General features: G+C 50.9%; 1 long non-coding RNA gene and 5 other non-coding genes across 7 annotated transcripts; 1 reads left to right on the top strand and 5 right to left on the bottom strand.

The window, feature by feature from the left end:
- Positions 1-5,226: 5,226 nt before the first annotated feature.
- Positions 5,227-5,299, bottom strand: TRNAK-CUU (transfer RNA lysine (anticodon CUU)). Its single transcript has one exon. It is a non-coding gene; the product is annotated as a tRNA-Lys (tRNA).
- Positions 5,300-9,619: 4,320 nt separating this feature from the next.
- On the bottom strand, positions 9,620-18,466 carry LOC135968844 (uncharacterized). 2 transcript variants are annotated; one of them, XR_010583831.2, is made up of 2 exons: positions 18,393-18,466; positions 9,620-10,424 (listed from the first exon to the last, which is right to left on the bottom strand). It is a non-coding gene; the product is annotated as an uncharacterized lncRNA (long non-coding RNA). The 2 variants fall into 2 exon arrangements; XR_012429650.1 differs by lacking the exon at positions 18,393-18,466 and adding an exon at positions 11,539-11,630.
- Positions 11,484-11,555, bottom strand: TRNAP-UGG (transfer RNA proline (anticodon UGG)). The gene has a single exon. It is a non-coding gene; the product is annotated as a tRNA-Pro (tRNA).
- Positions 13,186-13,258, top strand: TRNAK-CUU (transfer RNA lysine (anticodon CUU)). The gene has a single exon. It is a non-coding gene; the product is annotated as a tRNA-Lys (tRNA).
- TRNAR-CCU (transfer RNA arginine (anticodon CCU)) lies at positions 17,483-17,555 on the bottom strand. Its single transcript has one exon. It is a non-coding gene; the product is annotated as a tRNA-Arg (tRNA).
- A 1,148-nt stretch (positions 18,467-19,614) lies between the features above and the next one.
- Positions 19,615-19,687, bottom strand: TRNAR-CCG (transfer RNA arginine (anticodon CCG)). Its single transcript has one exon. It is a non-coding gene; the product is annotated as a tRNA-Arg (tRNA).
- Positions 19,688-20,317: the final 630 nt, after the last annotated feature.

Raw genomic sequence — 20,317 nt, 5'->3', positions numbered from 1 at the left:
GTAATCCCAGAACTTTGGGAGGCCGAGGCGGGCGGATCACGAGGTCAGGAGTTCTAGACCAGCCTGCCCAACACAGTGAAACCCCATCTCTACTAAAAATACAAAAAATTAGCCAAGCGTGCTGGCGCATGCCTGTAGTCTCAGCTACTTGGGAGGCTGAAGCAGGGGAATCGCTTGAATCCAGAGGCGGAGGTTGCAGTGAGCTGAGATGGGGCGACTGCACTCCAACTTAGGGACAGAGCGAGACTCCGTCTCAAAAAGAAACAAAAAAGAACAAGTCAAGCGGGGTGGCTCATGCCTGTAGTCCCAGCACCTTGGGAGGCCTAGGCGGGCAGATCACTTGAGGTCAGGAATGAGACCAATCTAACCAACACGGTAAAACTCTGTCTCCACTAAAAATACGAAAATTGCCTGGGCTTGGTGGCACGCACCTGCAATCCCAGATATTCGGTAGGCTGAGGCAGGAGAATGATTTGAACCCAGGAGGCGAAGGTTGCAGTGAGCCCAGATCGCCTCACTGCACTCCAAGCTGGGTGACAAGAGCAGGACTCAGTCTCAAATAAAATAAAATAAAATAAAATAAAATAAAATAAAATAAAACAGAACAAGTCAGGTCTAGATTTATCTACATGGACTCAAATTTTTTATTCTCAAAGATCATAGGCATCATGTGTTAAAGCATACACCTAATTTTTTGGTGGGCACAATGGTGGGCAGAAAATAAAGAGCACACAGTTCATAGTGAAGATTGAAAATAACCAAGAATAATATGTTTAAAAAAACAGCCAGTGTTCATTTTCTGGCGTTGATGTTGAACCATAGTCATGGAAGTCTTAGGGAAAACTGGGTGAATGCTACACAAGAGTTTTCTGTACTTTTTTTTCTTTTTGGCAACTTACTGTGAATCTATAATTATTTAAAAATAAAGAGTAAAATAGGCTGGCCCAATGATGCACATCTAGCATTTTGGGAGGCCGAGGAGGGAGCATCACTTGAGCCCAGGAGCTCAAGACCATCCCAGGCAACATAGAAAGACCCGGTAACTAAATTTAAATAAATCAATCAGGCCGGCTATGGTGGCTCACACCTGTAATCCCAGCACTTTGGAAGGCCGAGGTGAGTGGATCTCTAGAGGTCAGGACTTCAAGACCAGCCTGGCCAGCATGGTGAAACCGTGTCTCTACTAAAAATACAAAAAAATAGTCTGGCGTGGTGGTACATGCCTATAATCCCAGCTATGCAGGAGGCTGAGGCAAGAGAATCGCTTGAATCTGGGAGATGGAGGTTGCAATGAGCTGAGTTCGCGTCACTGCACTCCAGCCTAGGTGACAGAATGAGACTTCATCTAAATAAATAAATAAAATTAGCTGGGTGTGGTGGCACACGTCTGTTGTTCCAGCTACTTGGAAATCTGAGGTAGGAGAATTCCCGAGTCCAGGAGGCTGAGACTGCAGTGAACTAGATCACACCACTGCACTCCAGCCTGGGCAACATAGCAAGACCCTGTCTTGGAAAAAATAAAAAATAAAATGAACAGACTTACAAAAATTACAGGATGTCATAACAGTGTTGTCAGATATAGATGAGTTCTTGACATGGGAACAATGAGTCTAGGAGTGACATTAAAGCTCAGACAGGAGAGAAAATAAGGGGCTAGTCAAGAAAGAGGAGGAAAAACGGCATTCCAGTCCAGAAACTGGTAGCTGATGGGAGTTGAAGCAAAGAAGGAAAATGATGGGCCGGCACAATGTCTCATGAGAGGACCCCTTGAGCTCAGGAGTTTGAGACCAGCCTAGCCAACATAGTGAGGCCCCATCTCTACAGAAAACACAAAAAAATTAGCTGGTGCATGAGGTGGGAGTATTGCTTGAGCTGAGGAGGTTGAGGCTGCAATCAGCTGTGTTCTCACCACTGTGCTGCAGCCTGGGTAACAAAGTAAGATTCTCTCTGGTCACGGTGGCTCATGCCTCTAATCCCAGCATTTTGGGAGGCCAAGGTTCACCTGAGGTCAGGAGTTCGAGACCAGCCTGGCCAACATGGTGAAACCCCAACTCCACTAAAAATACAAAAATTGGCTGGATGTGGTGGTGGGCACCTGTAACCCCAGCTACTCCAGAGGCTGAGGCAGAGAGAATTGCTTGAACCGTGAGGTGGAGGTTGCAGTGAGCCGAGATTGCACCACTGCACTCCAGCCTGGATGACAGAGCAAGATTCTGCCTGTAAAACAAACAAACGGTTAATACAGGTGTGAATTGCATGAAGCGCCCTTCCAAACATTAAGATCGCCACATGACTTCTTTTTTTATTCTGTTAATATGATGAATTATTTTGATAATTTTCTTGAATTTAAGGCCAACCTTGTATTCTTGGAATATACCTAGTTCACCCTTTATTTGATAGCTCCAGTCTTTCTTTCTTTTTGCTTTTTTTTTTTTTTTTTTTTTTTTAGACAGAGTCTGTCACCCAGGCTGGAGTGTAGTGGCGTGATCTCGGCTCACTGCAAGCTCCGCCTCCCGGGTTCACGCCATTCTCCTGCCTCAACCTCCCCAGCAGCTGGGACTACAGGTGCACACCACCACACCCGGCTAATTTTTTGTATTTTCGGTAGAGGTGGAGTTTCACCGTATTAGCCAGGATGGTCTCGATCTCCTGATCTTATGATCTGCCCGCCTCTGCCTCCCAAAGTGCTGGGATTACAGGCATGAACCACCGCGCCCGGCCTGATAGTTCCAATCTTCCTAAAAAGACGCAAAGACAATCACAAGACAGCCCTATCTCCTCCCTGAAAAATGCCCAAGATGGATAGTTTCAGACAGAGGGCACCAGTCCCCAACCCACCCCTGGCTCTGCAACCCTCACAGGCCAAGGATACAAGTGACCCGTAGCCCCATTCCCCATGCATCGCTGTGACACAGGGTCATGGTTATAAGGCCCCATAAGCCAACATCCTCCAGGAGGGATTCGAACTCTGACCAGAGGCTGAGGCGATGGCGCCATATTATTAGGACCTGGGCTGTTGAGATGCCTGTAGCGTTTTGTCCTAGCCTCTGATCTGCCTTCCTTGGGGCCCCCAGACAGCCTCTATCTCAGCACCCCCACTGGCAAATGTGTCCAAAACCACTCTAAAGCCCAGACATTAAGGTTTGACTCCCATTCCAAAGACACACCTTGGCTGGTTACAACCATAATGCAAACCTACACCCAAAGTCCAAGGAAGGTGCCAGGCTGAAGAAAAAGACCAACAAATCATCTTTCTTAGGAAAAAAACATTTAATAGGGACTTATGAACAGAATCCGGGTCTGGGTGTCTGGTGGCAGGGGGACAAGATAGTGGGTCTCCATGCCTTACTGTCCAGACCCAGGGTCTACATACCACAGGGAAAGGGTGTATGTGCTTCAGAAGGAATGTATAAGGCACTTGCTTAAGGGCAAGATTTATGGTAAATGCAATAGCAGCAAGGTTGTTTTGACCTAAGGGCAGAATTTATAGTTAGTCTTACACAAGAAACAATAGATGAACTGGAACTCTTGGAGGCTGTCCCAGAAGTGGGATTAATCAGAAATCTTTACGACAGATTAGCATCCTACATGGGATTGCCTTAGCCTCCAAAAAGTCTGTTAGGCACGTTTTGGAGGGGCTGGGTGGCTGCACTCCTGGTCTCCTAATAACAAGGGCCACCGTCCAAACAGTGAGAGAGATAAGTAATGGCTGGGTCATACTGGTTTCTGGGGTTCTGGCCTCTCTCACAAGAGCCTGAGTTAGCCAGGGGACTGTAGAGCATATGGGAGGTGGTCTCTCCATGTTGACCTGTGGGCGGCAAGCCACCCAGGTGCCAAGGCAAGAGACCGAGGGCACGAGCTGTTCCAGTATAATAAAATATATAAAATAACAAGAGTTATACTAGATATAGATCATAGATATGAATATATATAAGTATCATTAATCATTAGTGTGTAATAATTACTCTTTATTCCAATATTATAATAATCCTCGCTCTACAATCATAACCTAGGAAAACCCAGGCCATAGAGAGATAGGAGCTGAGGGGACATAGTGGGAAGTGACCAGAAGACAAGAGTGTGAGCCTTCTGTTATGCCCGGGCAGGGCCACCAGAGGGCTCCTTGGTCTAGTGGTAACGCCAGTGTCTGGGAAGACGCCCGTTGCCAAGTGGACCGTGGTCTAGTGGTAGCGTCAGTGCCAAGGAAAAGCACCCGCTACTTAGCAGGCTGGGAAAGGGAGTCTCCCTTTCCCTGGGGGAGTTTAGAGAAGAGTCTACTCCACCATCTCTTGTGGAGGGCCTGAGTGATGCCCGCAGTTATCCAGAGGCCTAACCGTCTCCCTGTGATGCTGTGCTTCAGCGGTCACGCTCTTGATCCACTTCATGTTCCATCCTGTACACCTGGCTCTGCCTTCTAGATAGCAGTAGCAGAATTAGCGAAAATATTAAAAGTCTCTAAAATGCAGAAATAATGGCGTAAGCTGTCTCTCCTCTCTCTCTCTCCGCCTCAGCTGCCAAACAGGGAAGGGCCCCCTGTCCAGTGGACACATGACCCACGTGACCTTACCTATCATTGGAGATGGCTCACACTCCTTACCCTGCCCTCTTGTCGTGTATCCAATAAATAACAGCGCAGCCTGGCATTCGGGGCCACTACCAGTCTCCGCGTCTTGGTGGTAGTGGTACCCCGGACCCAACTGTCTTTTCTTTTATCTGTCTTGTGTCTTTATTTCTATGGTCTCTCATCTCTGCACACGGGGAGAAAAACCCACAGATCCTGTAGGGCTGGCCCCTACAGTGACCCATAGTCTCAGCTGAACTGGGTGGGTGGACACTTCTCCCTTGGCTGAACTTCAAAGCAGCACATCCACCCCCAGGCCTGGGACTGAGTCTCCTGGGGGAGGGGAAGAAACTGTGGGTCTTATGCTAAAGGAAAGGTATCCAGGTTCTCTATCCCAGTCTAGGGGTGAGCAGACAGACCTTCCTGGGGTACAAAATCTCCTGTTTTTTCCGTTAGAAACCCTGGTTCTGGGACACCCACTGTAAGAGAAGACACAGCAGTTGTCAGCTTGATGAATTTGGGAGGAGGTCTTCAAAGCTCTCATGCTGACACAGATCGAGAGTTGGGACTCAATGAAAGTTTACCTTCCAGTTAGGGGCCAAGCATCGGAACCTGTGTCACTTGTGATGATGCTGAATTCTGTGCATCAAGAATGGTAAAAGCTGCGCCCAACGTGGGGCTCGAACCCACGACCCTGAGATTAAGAGTCTCATGCTCTACCGACTGAGCTAGCCAGGCTGACATCATGGTCCTTCCTTCCCACCCTAATGTTCAGAATCCTCAAAGCAGGTGCTGCCAAAAAAAAAAGGCTGCGGTGACTCTAGCCCTGAGGAGGTGGTGCAGGCATGGCTACCCGTGGAGCCGGCCTCTGGCATTCAGACAGCTGGGTGCACAGTCCTTGCCAGGGTCTCCGGACATCTGGGAGCCCCTATCCTCCCCTTCTCAACGAGTTGTGGGTGGACTGTGAATCCCTTAACCTCAAACCGGAGCCTCCAGTCAGCTGGAATTTGTAGTCAGGGACCATTAGCCATGGCTCCAGGCCGGGACCGCTCAGGGTGGTCCTGAGTGGGAGGTGGGGAGGAAAGGAACAACCTTTCTCTGGGGCCCAAGTGCGGATCCAAAGGGGTTTAGGTCCAAGCTTTGCTGCCAATATAAATCCCAATTCCTACTTAATATCGAGCCTGGCCTCTGTATAGCTCCAAACCGTTTCAAATGACCCAAAGAGCCCAACTCTTCCCACTTCCCTGCAGATCTGTGTGCACGGTGGAGGCAAGCGGCTCATGACAGGGGTTTCTCCATGTTGGTCAGGCTGGTCTGGAACTGACAACCTCAGGTGATCCGCCCGCCTCGGCCTCCCAAAGTGCTGAGATTACAGGCGATCCCGGCTGCCGGCCTGCGCGGCTTCCGAGTTAATGATCAGTGTGGAGTCAGCCGGGAAGTGGAGGCCAGGAAGGAGGGGCTGAAGGGAAAGAGTAGAGCAGCAGGGTAGGGCCTGTCCTGAGTGTGCGCCTCACGAAATGGACCCCCTCGACTTGGGACCCAGTTCTTTCTCATCTCCCCTTCCCTTCCTTAGATCGGAACAGGAACTACAGGGCGGCCTCTGTCAAGCGCGTCCGTGAGAAGAGACCACCAAACAGGCTTTGTGTGAGCAATAAAGCTTTTTAATCACCTGGGTGCAGGCGGACTGAGTTCCAAAAAGGAGTCAGCAAAGGGAGATGGGGAAGGGGTTGCTTTATAGGAGTTGGGTAGGTAATGGAAAATTACGGTAAAAGGTAGTTATCTATTGTTAGCAGAGGAGGGGGTCACAAGGTACATGGTAGGGAGGTCATAAGATTTGTTTTCCAAAAGAAGAATGTCACAAAGTCGACTGATCAGCTAAGGTAGGGCAGGGACAAGTCACAGTGGTAGAATGTTGTAATGTTGGTTAATCACTTAAGGCAGGAACTGCTGTTTTACTTCTTTGTGGGTTTTTTTTTTTTTTTTTTTTTTTTTTTTTTTTTTTTTTGGCTTCTTCAGACTTCTTGGCTCCTGCAGGCCATCTGGACGTATTTGTGCAGATCACAGGGGTTGTAATGGCTCAGCTTCGGCTCAGAGGCGTGACACCTCGACCTGTGACCCAGGGCCCAGCAGCAGCCTCTGGCGGCCTGGCAGTCATCGGAAATCGGCCCAACTTCCTCTTTGTCCACATGGGGAGCAGTCCCAGTCGCCCCTCCTGCTCCCAGCCAGGGAGTATCATCGCAGACCTGGTCATTCTAAAACCCTGGAAAATCCTAACTTGAAAATGTCAGTCAGGCCAGCCACGCAGGCGCCGGGGCTCACGCCTATAATCCCAGCACTTTGGGAGGCCGAGGCGGGTGGATCACCTGAGGTGAGGAGTTGGAGACCAGCCTGGCCAACATGATGAAACTCCATCTCTCCTAAAAATACAAAAAATTAGCCAGGCATTGTGGCGCCCACCTGTCATCCCAGCTACTCGGGAGGCTGAGGCAGGAGAATCGCCTGAACCCCAGAGGCGGAGGTTGAAGTGCGCCGAGATGGCGCCACTGCACTCCAGCCTGAGCAACTCCGTCTCAAACAAACAAACAAACAAACAAACAAATAACGTCAATCAACGGACAACAGACACCAACACCAGTGTTGGACCATCTGACAGGATGACAAAGATGGTGAAGTGGCCACCGTAAACATGCTTCAAGGAGCAACCCCTGCTTCATGCAAATGAAAAAATATGAAGTCTCAGCAAAGGAGTAGAAAATATAAAGAATAACCAAGTGGAAAGTTTAGGCCCGAGAAATACAAAACCAAAGGAAGGAACTTTAATGAATGGGTAGCAGCAGAATGGAAGAAAATAGAAGACTCCGCAAATTTGAAGACAGAACAATAGAAATTACCCGGAGAGAAAATAAACTAAAAAAACAAAACAAAACAACAACAACAAAAAAACAGACCGGGCGCGGTGGCTCACGCCTGTAATCCCAGCACTTTGAGAGGCCGAGGTGGGTGGATTGCGAGGTCAGGAGATCGAGACCATCCTGGCTAACACAGTGAAACCCCGTCTCTACTAAAAATACAAAACTACAAAAAATTAGCCGGGCGTGCTGGCCGGCCCCTGTAGTCCCAGCTACTCGGGAATGGCGTGAACCCGGGAGGCGGAGCTTGCAGTGAGCCGAGATCGTACTGCTGCACTCCAGCTTGGGAGGCAGCAAGACTCCTTCTCAAAATAATAATAATAATAATAATAATAATAATAATATAATAATAATAAAACAGAACCTCGGGTGTTTGTGGGACTTTAACAAAAGATCTAACATCACAGTTATTGCAGACCCAACAGAAGAAAAATATGGGCTTTACAAACGAAAGCCGGCCGGATACGGTGGCTCACACCTGTAGTCCCGGGCCCGGCTAAAATGTCTTAAAATGGCCGCGTGCGGTGGCTCACACTGTAATCCCAGCACTTTGGGAGGATGAGGCAGGTGGATCACGAGATCAGGAGTTCAAGATCAGCCTGGCCAAGATGGTGAAATCCCGTCTCTGCTAAAAATACAAAAATACAAGGAAAAAAAAAAAAAAGATTACCCGGGCATGGCGGCAGGCGCCTGTAATTCCACCTACTCAGGAAGCTGAGGTAGAAAATTGCTTGAACCCGGGAGGCAGAGGTTGCAGTGAGCCGAGACTGCGCCACTGTGCTCCAGCCTGGGCGACAGAGTGAGACTCCGTCTCAGAAAAAGCAAAAAACAAACAAACAACAACAACAATTAAAAAAAAATAATAATCTTAAGAGCAGTTTTAGGTTCTCAGCAAAATTGGGTGGGAAGTGCAGAATTGCAAATTCTCCTCTGTGCCCACAGGCGCACAGCCTCTCCCATTCCCATGTATGTTTGTTTTTTGTTTGTGTGTTTGTTTGTTTGTTTTTGAGACAGAGTCTTGCCCTGTCGCCCAGGGGCATGATCTCGGCTCCCTGCAATCTCCACCTCCCGGGTTCAAGCGATTCTCCTGCTTCAGCCTCCCCAGCGGCTGGGATTACAGGCGCCAGCCACCGCGCCCGGCTAATTTTTGTATTTTTAGTAGTGATGGGGTTTCACCATCCGGCCAGGCTGGTCTCGAACTCCTGACCTGAAGTGATCCAGCCGCCTCGGCCTCCCAAAGTGCTAGGATTACAGGTGTGAGCCTTCGCGCCTCCCCGTTTGTTTGTCTTTTGAGACAGGCTCAAGCGATCCTCCTGCCTCAGACACAGGAGTAGCTGGGATCACAGGGACGCACCACCACGCCCTGCTAACTTTTAAAATTGTTTTGTAGAGGTGGGGTTTCACTATGTTGTCCAGGCTGGTCTTGAACTCCATGGGCTCAAGCTATTCTTCCACTTCGGCCTCCCAAAGGCCTGGGATTACAGGTGTGAGCCACCGCGCCCGGCCGCCGCGATTTCCAACCACATTTCCCCGTGCGCACCACAGGGGCTGAGGGAGGTTGGCATGGGATCCCGGAGGTCCTGACCATCATGGTGCCAGTAGGGGAACCCCAGGGGTGGCCACCTCTGCGCCCGCTCTCCCGAGGACCTGAAGTGCCTGATCATTTTGATTATTTCACAACCACGCCCCTGCCACCTGTGCAGCCCAGCCTTGTACGCCGCTAGCCAGCCAAAGCTCTCTCTACACTGGATCCCGGCCCCGCTTCATTTCTCTCTGAGCAAGGCGACTTTAGAATCAGTCCTATCGGGGATTTGAACCCAGCTACCAGACAAAGCCACCCACAGTTTTCCTTAGTTTAGTCAACGAAGTGAGCCACTGCTGTTAGTCTTGCCTCTGCAGGAGAGCACGTCGGCAGTCGTAAAAAGCTCAACTTCTGCGGGACACTCTCCCTCGCGGGAGTAGGTTTTGTCTGGGAGTTCCAGCAGGCAAGCCTCACTCATCATCCTCACTCATGGAACCACTACTCCGGTCACTTGGGGGAGTCCCTCAGGACAGATCCGCCCTGAATGCCCCAGAAAAAATTCTCTGGTTAAACAGCCTGTGTCCCACGACGCATATGCCCCAAGGACAATGCCACAGACACAAACACTGATTTTTTATTTTTTATTTTATTTTATGTTTTTTGATACTTTAGTCTCACTCAGTCGCCCAGGCTGGAGTACAGTGGCGCGATTTCTGGTCACTGCAAGCTCCGCCTACTGGGTTCACGCCATTCTCCTGCCTCAGCCTCGCCAGTAGCTGGGTCTACAGGCGCCTACCACCACGCCTGGCTAAGTTTTTGTATTTTTAGTAGAGATGGGGTTTCACCGTGTTAGCCAGGATGGCCTCGATCTCCTGACCTCGTGATCCGCCCGCCTCGGCCTCCCAAGGTGGTGGGTTCTTAAAGTGTGGGCTCTTCTGGGATTTGAACCCAGGACCTCTTGGGTCTCCGAGGCTTGTCCCTGTGGTCCCTAAGCGAGAACCATACCCCGGACCAACTACTCATGCGGAAGAGGGGTCGGGGCCTTTGTCGCCCTTCACGAGCCCAACGCGGCTCCGCCTTCGCTGTTCTGGATCAGTCCTAGTTTCCTCGGTCACAAACTGTCCCCCTTTCCCGATGCTTGTCCCGGACGGGATTCTAGTTCCTATGGGAAGGAGGGGCACGGCGAGCTTCAACATTGCCACATCCTGCGACTCCAAATAGGAAACGCAGCTCGCGTTTTGGGGCTTCTCGCTCTCCCCGCCACCTCTGGAGAACTGAGACCGTCAGCTAGGGGAAGCCCCCCAGGTCCTCCTCCGTCCTCAGACAAAGGGCTAGGAGCTGGACTTGGACTCCCCAGAGGCGTCGCAGGCTCCCGGAACCGCACCTCTTCCCCGCCATGTGCCGGAGGGACGCGCCGCTGCGACCTCAGGACCTGGAAGGAAAAGGAGGCAGCTGAGCATGGTGGTTCTGGCCTGCAATTGCAGCACTTTGTGACGGGAGGCTGACGCAGGAAGATTGCTTGAGTGTAAGCTGGAGACCAGCCTCCAGAACACAGCGAGACCTCGGTTATATATATATATACACACACATACACACACATATATATACACACGTATATACACGTATATATACACACATATATATGTGTGTGCGCGCATATATATACACTTATACATACACACACACACACACACAATTAGCCTGGCGTGGTGGTGAGCACCTGTAGTCCCAGCTACTCCAGAGGTGGAAGTGGGAGGATCCCTTGAGTTTGGGAGGTTGAGATTGCAGTGAGCTGAGATGGCACCACTGCACTCCAGCACTCCAGCCTGGGCAACAGAAGGAGACGCTGTCAAAAAAAAAAAAAAAAGAAGAAGAAGAAGAAGAAAGAAAATAAAAGAGAAGAGAAGAAAAGAGAAAGAAAGAAAGAGAGAGAAAAAGAGAGAGAAAGAAAGAAAAAGAAAGAAAGAGAAAGAAAGAGAAAGAAAGAAAGAAAGAAAGAAAGAAAGAAAGAAAGAAAGAAAGAAAGAAAGAAAGAAAGAAAGAAAGAAAGAAAGAAAAAGAAAGAGAGAAAGGAAGAAAGAAAGAAAAGAAAGGAAGTTCGAAACACTGGGCTTGTCCGAAATTTAAACTTAGAACCGTCCCACTCAAACGAAAACTACACGCCCAGAACAAGTTCCATGGTCACCCGGGACCTAGGGCCACATCTGCAGAGGCAGACGCGGCGGGGGAGGCGTTTGCCCTCTTTTAGGGTCCCCTATCTGGGGTCTACTGCCCCAGCGCCAGGCCTCAGGCGCACTCAGAATTCCCAGGTGGAAGGCTCCGGTCAGGAGGCGCAGGCAAGTCCCGCCTGCAGCTGGGCAAGGCGAAGGGCTGCAAGCCGGGCGGAAGCGGGAAGTCGGATGGGCCCGGCGCCTGCGGCTGCCACGGAGAGACCAAGTTCCCTGCGGCCGGGACTCCGTGAGAAAATGACGGTGTTCGGGAAAATAGAAGAGGGCTCGTCCGGGATTTGAACCCGGGACCTCTCGCACCCAAAGCGAGAATCATACCCCTAGACCAACGAGCCAGCGTAGTAACAATTTTCTGACCTCTGTCCTTGGTCTACACCCGCGGTTCCACTCTCCTCCTCCAAGCACCTCCCAGTCCCCGCCTTCACTCCATCCCCACCCTGCCCCTCCAGGGTCCCGGCTACACCCCAACCTCAAGGCCGTCGGGACGGTTGCGCAGGGGGAGGTTTCGGTTTCTTTTTTTTTTTTTTTTTTTTTGAGACGGAGTCTCGCTCTGTAGCCCAGGCTGGAGTGCAGTGGCCGGATCTCAGCTCACTGCAAGCTCCGCCTCCCGGGTTCACGCCATTCTCCGGCCTCAGCCTCCCGAGTAGCTGGGACTACAGGCGCTGCCACCTCACCCGACTATTTTTTGTATTTCTTAGTAGAGACGGGGTTTCACCGTGTTAGCCAGGATGGTCTCGATCTCCTGACCTCGTGATCCGCCCATCTCGGCCTCCCAAAGTGCTGGGATTACAGGCTTGAGCCACCGCGCCCGGCCAAGGTTTCGGTTTCGATCCCAGGACGCTGGTAGAAGGTGCAGTGCGGCGGGGACCAGCCCCAGGAGGAACTCCTGCACGACCCCCGCCCTCAGGCGCACAGAGGCGCACCCCGCACCCTGGGCACTGCGGCGCCGCCTCCCTCGAGGGCCACCCGGCTCCCAGCGGCTCCAGGCGGCCCCAGCACCGAGAGGAGGGCCGGTGACCAGGGGATGCAGCCCGCGGGGAGGTGGTCTGTCTGGCCCGCGTGAGGCAGGGGTCTCGCGTGCTGAGCCCCAGCCCAGAAATTTCAACCAATGTGAAACCCGAGTGCAGAACCCTGAGGAGGAGACCACGCCGCCTCCCAGCAGGCCAGCCCGGGCATCCTAGGAAGGGATCCCGTCTCCGGCACAGACCCCTGGCTTCTGTTCTCAGCCGAGCCCCTTCTTGGCCTGAGCTCTGCCCAGGCGACCCTCGCAGCCCTGGGACCTCCCATACAGGGACCGGAGCTGGGATCAGAGTTCATTTCTTCCCAAACGGGCGGCTCTACGAACGCTCCAAACTTTTCTTGCCTTTTCCACTGGCAAGGGACCCAGCATTCTACTGCGAGCCTGAGGGGGAGAAAGGGTCTCCCGGGCTTGTCCCTGTGGTGAGGCCACTCTGCCCGCCCTAAACAGGGGCGAGGGTTTGAAAATGAGGAGACCTCCGTGATTTGACCCCGGAACCACTCACAACCCTAAGAGAGAGTCATGCCGAGTTTCCCCCCGGCCATCTCCAGAGTCCGTCCCTTCAGCCCTGGTTCCCCACGTTCCCGCTCCCAGGAGCTGCAGGGGCCGCACACACCCACGAGGGACTGCAGACAGGGGACACACACCGCGAGAGACGGCAGACGGGACACACGCCCACGAGGGTCGGCAGAGGGGACACAAGCCGACGAGGGTCGACAGACAGGATACACCCCCACGAGGGTCAGCCGATAGGACACACACCCACGAGGGACGGCAGACCACACGGGCCTGGCGGCGTCCTCGGTCCGCGTGGAGCTTAGGGCTCTAGTGCTCGCTCAGGATGTAGCGTGTCTCGGATCCTGGACTCATCCCCAACAACTTTATATAGAATAGGGACGTTCTGGAGAGCTCCAATGGCAGTGTGGGAAGCAGCTTTTCTTGTAACCGCCCGGCTAGCTCAGTCGGTAGAGCATGAGACTCTTAATCTCAGGGTCGTGGGTTCGAGCCCCACGTTGGGCGAGAGGTTTTGTTGGACCTATGAGTCTTGCAACTTGAAAAAATCAAGTAAGTGCAAAAGATCGGAAGCGACTACGTATACCTGGGAAGTTCTGGAGAGCTCCAAAGGACGTGTGGGAAACGGCTTTTCTTGTTACCTCCCTGAGCATGAGACACAATCTCTGGTCGTGGGTTCGAGCCCCACATTGGGTGGGAGGTTTTGTCGGACCGATTAAACTTGGAAGAAAGTCAAGTAAGTAAGAAAAGGTTGGAAGTGACTCCGTATACCTCCCAAATCGGGATTTGTTGGGCAAGCAAACACAAAACCCTCCACCAACCAACTGGCCTCAGGATATATAGGGATCCCTTTAGTTCTGGTTCATAAAAAATGGGCCGAGCATCGTGGTCCATGCCTGTAATCCCCTCACTTTGACCCCAGGAGTTTGAGACCAGCCTAGGCAACATGGTGAGACCCCAGCCCTTAAAAAAAATACAAATTTTCTCCAGGTTTGGTAGCACGCCTATAGTCCCAGCTACTCCAGAGACTGAGGCAGGAGAATCGCTTGAACCCGGGAGTTAGAGGTTACAGTAAACCGAGATCGCGCCTGTGCACTCCAGCCTGGACAACACAGTAAGACTCTGTCTCAAAATAATAATAATAAAAAGAAATTGGCCAGGCGCAGTGGCTCACGCCTGTAATCCCAGCACTTTGGGAGGCCAAGGCGGGCGGATCACGAGGTCAGGAGTTCGAGAGCAGCCTGGCTAACACGGTGAAACCCCGTCTCTACTAAAAAATAGAAAAAATTAACCAGGCGTGGTGATGGGCACCTGTAGTTCCAGCTACTAGGGAGGCTGAGGCAGGAGAATGGCGTGAACCCGGAAGGTGGAGGTTGCAATGAGCCAAGATCGTGGTACTGCACTCCAGCCTGGGTGACAGAGCAAGACTCCATCTCAAAAAAGAAAAAAAGAAAAAAAAAAAAAAAGAAATTAAAATTACATATATATGACATTTACATACACGTTCTATTCAGTAAACAGAGCATTTGGGACCCTCTCTGCATAATATTTGCCTTAAGAGGAATTCCCCTTCTATTTCACCCTAGTGTAACCCTGGCAAAAATTCTCATAATTGCACACTACAGCACACCAGGGACTCTCACTTTCCATCAGGGAAGTGGTCCTCATTGCCAGCCAGCCAGCCAGTTATCAGGGGAGTCAAATTTAGAATCTCACCCTTATAATCTGGTTCTAGGCTAGGTACCATGGCTCAGGCCTGTAATCCCAGCATTTAGGGATGTCAAGGCAGGAACACCACTTAAGCCCAGGAATTTGTGGGTGCAGTGACCCATGATTGTGCCACTGCAGCCTGGGCAATACAGTGAGACCCTGTCTCCAAAAACCAAAACAATTATTTATACCTATCTAATAACTGTCATATTAAATATTCTGTGAAAATAGCTAATGAGAGGTGTGGTGGCTCATGCCTATAAGAACAGCACTTTGGGAGGCCAAGGTGGGAGGATTGCTTGAGCCCAGGAGTTTGAGATCAGCCTGGGCAACATAGCAAGACCCCATCTCTACAAAAAATGAGCAGCATGTGCCTGCAGTCCCAGCTACTCAGAAGGCTGATTGGGGAGGATCACTCGAACCTGGGAGGTTGAGGCTGCAGTGAGCTGTGATCACACCACTGCACTCCAGCCTGGGTGACTGAGAGAGACCCCGTCTCAAAACAAAAACAAAAACAAAAACAAAACAAACAAACAAGAAAACATAGCTGATGGTTTTCTGACTGCTACCTGGACAATTTTGGCTTGAATGCAGTGTTGAGGTCCTTACCAATGGACATGAGATGCTGTAATTCACAGTATACAAGGGCATCATGATCAGGCAACGTGTGACCTGGTTGATTATGAGGAGTTACAGACTGAAGCAAGTGCCGTGGGGGACCAGTGGCTGCTGTGCTTGACTGTTGCAGCACAGGCGACCACATGGACTTTCATTAGTTCATGGCATGGAAAGAAGTCTTCTGAAGGAACTGGTTAGCTTACAGAAAGAAAATGACAAGATCAGGTGTCTAAACTTCTAGACTAAGTCATATTCAGAGACCCAGGGACAATTTATGGCAACTATACAATAACCTTAAAGCCACAAGGCTGACATTGCTAAAAATCAAACATGTCATTTAACTAGGCGTGTTGCAGAATGGCAATGTAAATTGAATTCACAGCCTTAGGAAATCTTTGGTATGAAAAATAACAGTACTGATTAGGAAGAAGTGGTGACATCAGATTGGACTCAAAATTGAGAATCTTGAACGACAAAGGCTGACCTTGGAGAAAACAGCATACATGACAAAACAAAACAGATACAAAACAAGTTTTGCTACTTTAAGCCATCATAAGGAGGATGGGATATGATTTTGTATCTGGTGAATTTATCCATCTGGGTGCACATTCCAAAGAGCCTATAGTTAATATATTATCTCATGCAGCTGACCGTGGCCCTACCAGGTTTCTTGGTTGGTTGGCTGAAAATTGACCTCAGTGATGGCCTATGTTTAATGAGACTGGGCTGGTAGAACGTCTCGGGCAAACTGTAGAGAAAGAAACCTAAAGACACCAAGCAATATTGGAGTGCATCTATCATGCATGATGCGCACACCACTGAGAAGACCAGAGGAGACTCCCTTTCTTTCTTTTTTCTTTTTCTTTCTTTCTTTTTTTTTTTTTTTTTTTTTTTTTTGAGCCGGAGTCTCACTCTGTTGCCCGGACTAGAGTGCAGTGGCACGATCTCGGCTCACTGCAACCTCTGCCTCCCAGGTTCAAGTGATTCTTCTGCCTCAGCCTCCCAAGTAGCTGGGACTACAGGCAAGCGCCACCACACCCCGCTAATTTTTATATTTTTAGTAGAGATGAGTTTTCACCATATTGGCCAGGCTGCTCTCGAATTCCTGACCTCGTGATCCGCCCGCCTTGGCCTCACAAAGTGCTGGGATTACAGGAGTGAGCTACCGCACCAGGCCAGGACACTCCCTTTCACAAGGCCTCCCGAAAAAATCCATCACGGAAGCCTCAGCTTCCTTAAGGAGCTCTGTGGTGGCCATTCTCTGCAGGTGGCCTATGATGGTGGAAGGTAATGCCATTGAGGTGAGGAAGGTAACGCCATTGAGGTGGGGATGATGGGGTCCAGGATGTGTGGGGAAGTGGGAGAAGCCAGGCCAGAGCTGGAAAAACAGAAGAGTCCCAATTATGGGTTTTATTTATTTATTTGAGACGGAGTCTCACTCTGTCACCCAGGCTGGAGTACAATGGCGCGATCTCCGCTCACTGCAACCTCCACCTCCCGGGTTCAAGTGATTCTCCTGCCTCAGTCTCCTGAGGAGCTGGGATTACAGGCGCGTGCCACCACGCCCGGCTAATTTTTCTATTTTTAGTAGAGACGGGGTTTCACCATGTCGGTCAGGCTGGTTAGTGATGGTGATCCGCCGGCCTCAGCCTCCCAAAGTGCTGGGATTACAGGCGTGAACCACTGCGCCCGGCACTATTACGGGTTTTAAAGGCAAAAGCCAACCATGTTTTTATACATATTTATGACAAAATTCTAGCAGTGGTCCCCATCGGGGCAGCTTCTGATTTTACTTTACACCATGTCCTGTAGTTCGGGAATTTTTTACCTTGAGGATGGCGTCATATATTGCATGGATTTAAAAAAAGAATACCATGGACTATTTCAAACATGTATTAAAAGAGAGGAAATAGTGCAATGTCCCCTCATGTCCCCCATTATCTACTCATGGATAAGTAGTTTCATCTATACCTCCATCCAGTTTATGATTTTTTTTGAAACGGAGATTACAGCCTGGGATTACAAGCGTGAGCCACCGCGCCTGGCCTCAGTTTTATGATTTTTAAAACAAACCAGTTGTCCTGTAATTTAATCTGTGAATCATTGTGTGTTTATTAAAAAATAAGGATTTCAAAAATATATGTAACCATTATAGAATTAACAAACCTGGGAAAAGAAACAATCACTTCTTTCTACCAAGTTAAATGAATGGAACTTAAAATCCTGTAAAACGTCCAACTTGTTTCTCCTGTAACCTGAAATAGCTCGTCTTATTTGAAAACAGGTACGAGTTTCTGATTTACAGCTTGTCTAGGAAACCTCCCGGAACTCCGGAACTCCACCGGAGTATAACGAAATTCCAGTTCTTTTCCCCGTTCAAGAACCTAAAATTCATCCCCTTTTTACCCCGGGTGGGACTCGAACCCACAATCCCTGGCTTAGGAGGCCAATGCCTTATCCATTAGGCCACCGGGGCGGACGGTGACAATATGGCGCTTGTCTTAGACCAGTCTCTCAGTCACTCCGCGATGGTTCCACCACAGCCTGCCTGTCCTATCCTGGCCTTTCTCCCGCCCCTCCACGGGAATCCAAGCTCTGGTTCAGATCTCGTCCGCTCCTGAGCATCCTCGGTGCCCCAAAGAGACCGCGCACGTGCAGAGAGACCTGAAGGACACAGAACAGCAGATTTTTGCCTCGGCTCTTTGGTCTAGGGGTATGATCTTCGCTTAGGGTGCGAGAGGTGCCTGGATCAACTCCCTCACGAGCTCTAGTCTCCATTCAGAAGAGAACCCAAGTCTAGGGGTAATTAGTAGTGAAAGATGCATTTGAGATGGATGGAGTGTATGGGAAGGGGCACGCGATGCCTGCTCAGCAACCCGCTACTCATTCCGAGCCCGCCGCTTGCGGAAGTGTCGGTCTCCGTCCTCCTCCCCTGCATTATCCATTACACCAACGGTGCCGCCCAGTGGTCAGAAGCCTCTTAATAATGATCCTCCAAAGTTTGCCCTCTACATCCCCAGCTGGCTCGGTGTTAATCTCAGGATCGCAACGTTGGGTGTTTACTTTCCTGCCCCAACATGTGTGTTATTTTCCTTTTCAAAAAATCTATATTTTAATGAAGTTCTTTTCCCTTAATACCTAGTAAACGCTTCAGTCCAGGAGTTCGAGACCAGCCTGGGCAACATAGTGAACGCCCCGTCTCTACCAAAAACAAATACCTTCGTAAACCACTGAAAACTCAAAATAAGTTAAAGGAGAAAGCGACACCCTGCACGACCCCAGGTCACTAGCGTCTGCCGACCGGAGGACATACCTGCAGCTGCGACTCTCCGCAGCCTTCACCCGGTGGAAGGATACCCCAACGCGGCGCTGCTCGGCACTCGGACTAAACTTGGGTTCCGCTGGTAAACATTTTTTTTTCTGGGTGAAATATTAACTCAATCCTGGCGATACTCTTTGAAATTGAAATGTTTATTTTATTTATTTTCTATTTTGAGACGGAGTCTCGCCCTGTCACCCAGGCTACAGTGCAGTGGCGAGATCTTGGCTCTCTGCAACCTCCGGCCTCCCAGGTTCAAGCGATTCTCCTGACTCAGCCTCCTGAATAGCTGGGACTGCAGGAGCGCGCCACCACGTCCCACTAATTTTTATATTTTTAGTAGAGACGGAGTTTTATCTTGTGAGTCAGGCTGGTCTCGAACTGCTGACCTCATGATCTGCGCGTCGGTCTCCCAAAAAGCGGGGAGTAGAGGCGTTGAGCCACCGCGCCCGGTTCATCACCGGTATTTATGATTGTTTTCTTTTTTACTTTGCTACCCCGTGATCAGTTGATAGAGGATACAAAGTTTTTCATTACAATAATCAATTAAACTACGCATGTCGCTGGGCGCGGTGGCTCACGCCTGTAATCCCAGCACTTTGGGAGACCGAGGCGGGCGGATCACCTGAGGAGTTCGAGACCAGCCTGGCCAACATGGAGAAACCCCCCCTTCTCTACTAAAAATACAAAAATTAGCCGAGCGTGATAGCGCATGCCTGTGATCCCAGCTATTCGGAAGGCTGAGGCAGGAGAATCGCTTGAACCCGGAAGGCGAAGGTTTCAGTGAGCGGAGATCACGCCATTGCACTCCAGCCTGGGCAACGAGAGCGAAACTCCGTCTCCAAAACAAAACAAAACAGAAAACTACACATGTCCTTTGACCCCATGGGGCAACTCCTCACCGCAAGCAATCCCAGCCCCGCGTCTGTCACGGTTTCCATCACTTGAGCTTTAGTTTGTGAAGTCAATCCAGCTCCCAGGACTCGCGTTCTCTGGCTTCAAGCTCCGCAGTCCCCCAGGGCCCTGCCGGAGCTCTCTGGGTCGCCCTCTCTGCTATTCTGGCCCTAGGTCCTTAGTTGTGCTACTGCAGGAGCAGGGCGAGGTCCGAGTGTTCCTTGGGCGGTCCGGGGCGACTGACCGGCTCACTCACTTCGAGGGTGCAGTGTACTTGTCGCCCACGGTGCAGTGACAGGAGAAGAAAACATTAACCTCGCAACGACCACGAAGGGACTCGAACCCTCAATCTTCTGATCCGGAATCAGACGCCTTATCCATTAGGCCACGCGGCCCTGCGGCGGCGATTGCCGCAGCTTTTCTCATAAAGCTTTCTAGAGCCTATGTTGTGACTTTAATACGCATGCTTAGAGCGAGGGGGAGGCCCGTCCTTCCGGGCCTCGCGGTGGGCTAGTCTGCGAGCTCGGCCACCGCGCCCAACCTCTGAGGCTGCTGGGCGGAAACTGCCGCCGTGGGCCCAGAGCTGTGAGTTCGAGCCCTGGCGAGCCCGCCCGACCCCACCCTCCCCGCCGCAGGCCCCTCCGAGACGCCGTTTGGGAGCTCTTTCCTCCATGTGCCTCCCGCCGCTTTGGGTCAGGGGCTGCAAGCTGCTTTCGCAGCCCCTGTGCTTGCTCCATCACCGGTGAACCTGCAAAGGTGTGTTTCAAAGGCTTTTGGCCCCAGACTTTATTCTGGCCGCCTGGAAAGCGGAGGCCGTGTCTCCTGCGTTTCTATGGCCCAGCGCGGGGTGGAGGTGGGGCGCGCATGCACAGGGACATGGCTGGGAGAGGGATATGCGTCCTCTTCCTGGTACCCTTCTTCCCCCTGGATGCTCCCATAACCGAACTGCCAACCCAGCCCAGCCCAGTCCAGCCCATGTTGGGTTCCCGAGTCCCGGAACCTGGGCACAGGCCCCAGCTCAGTTC

Source organism: Macaca fascicularis, chromosome 20 (genome assembly GCF_037993035.2).
Source record: "Macaca fascicularis isolate 582-1 chromosome 20, T2T-MFA8v1.1".
Classification (NCBI taxonomy): domain Eukaryota; kingdom Metazoa; phylum Chordata; class Mammalia; order Primates; family Cercopithecidae; genus Macaca; species Macaca fascicularis.
The sequence above is the reverse complement of the archived record's forward strand: the minus strand, read 5'-3'. Positions and strand labels throughout refer to the sequence as shown.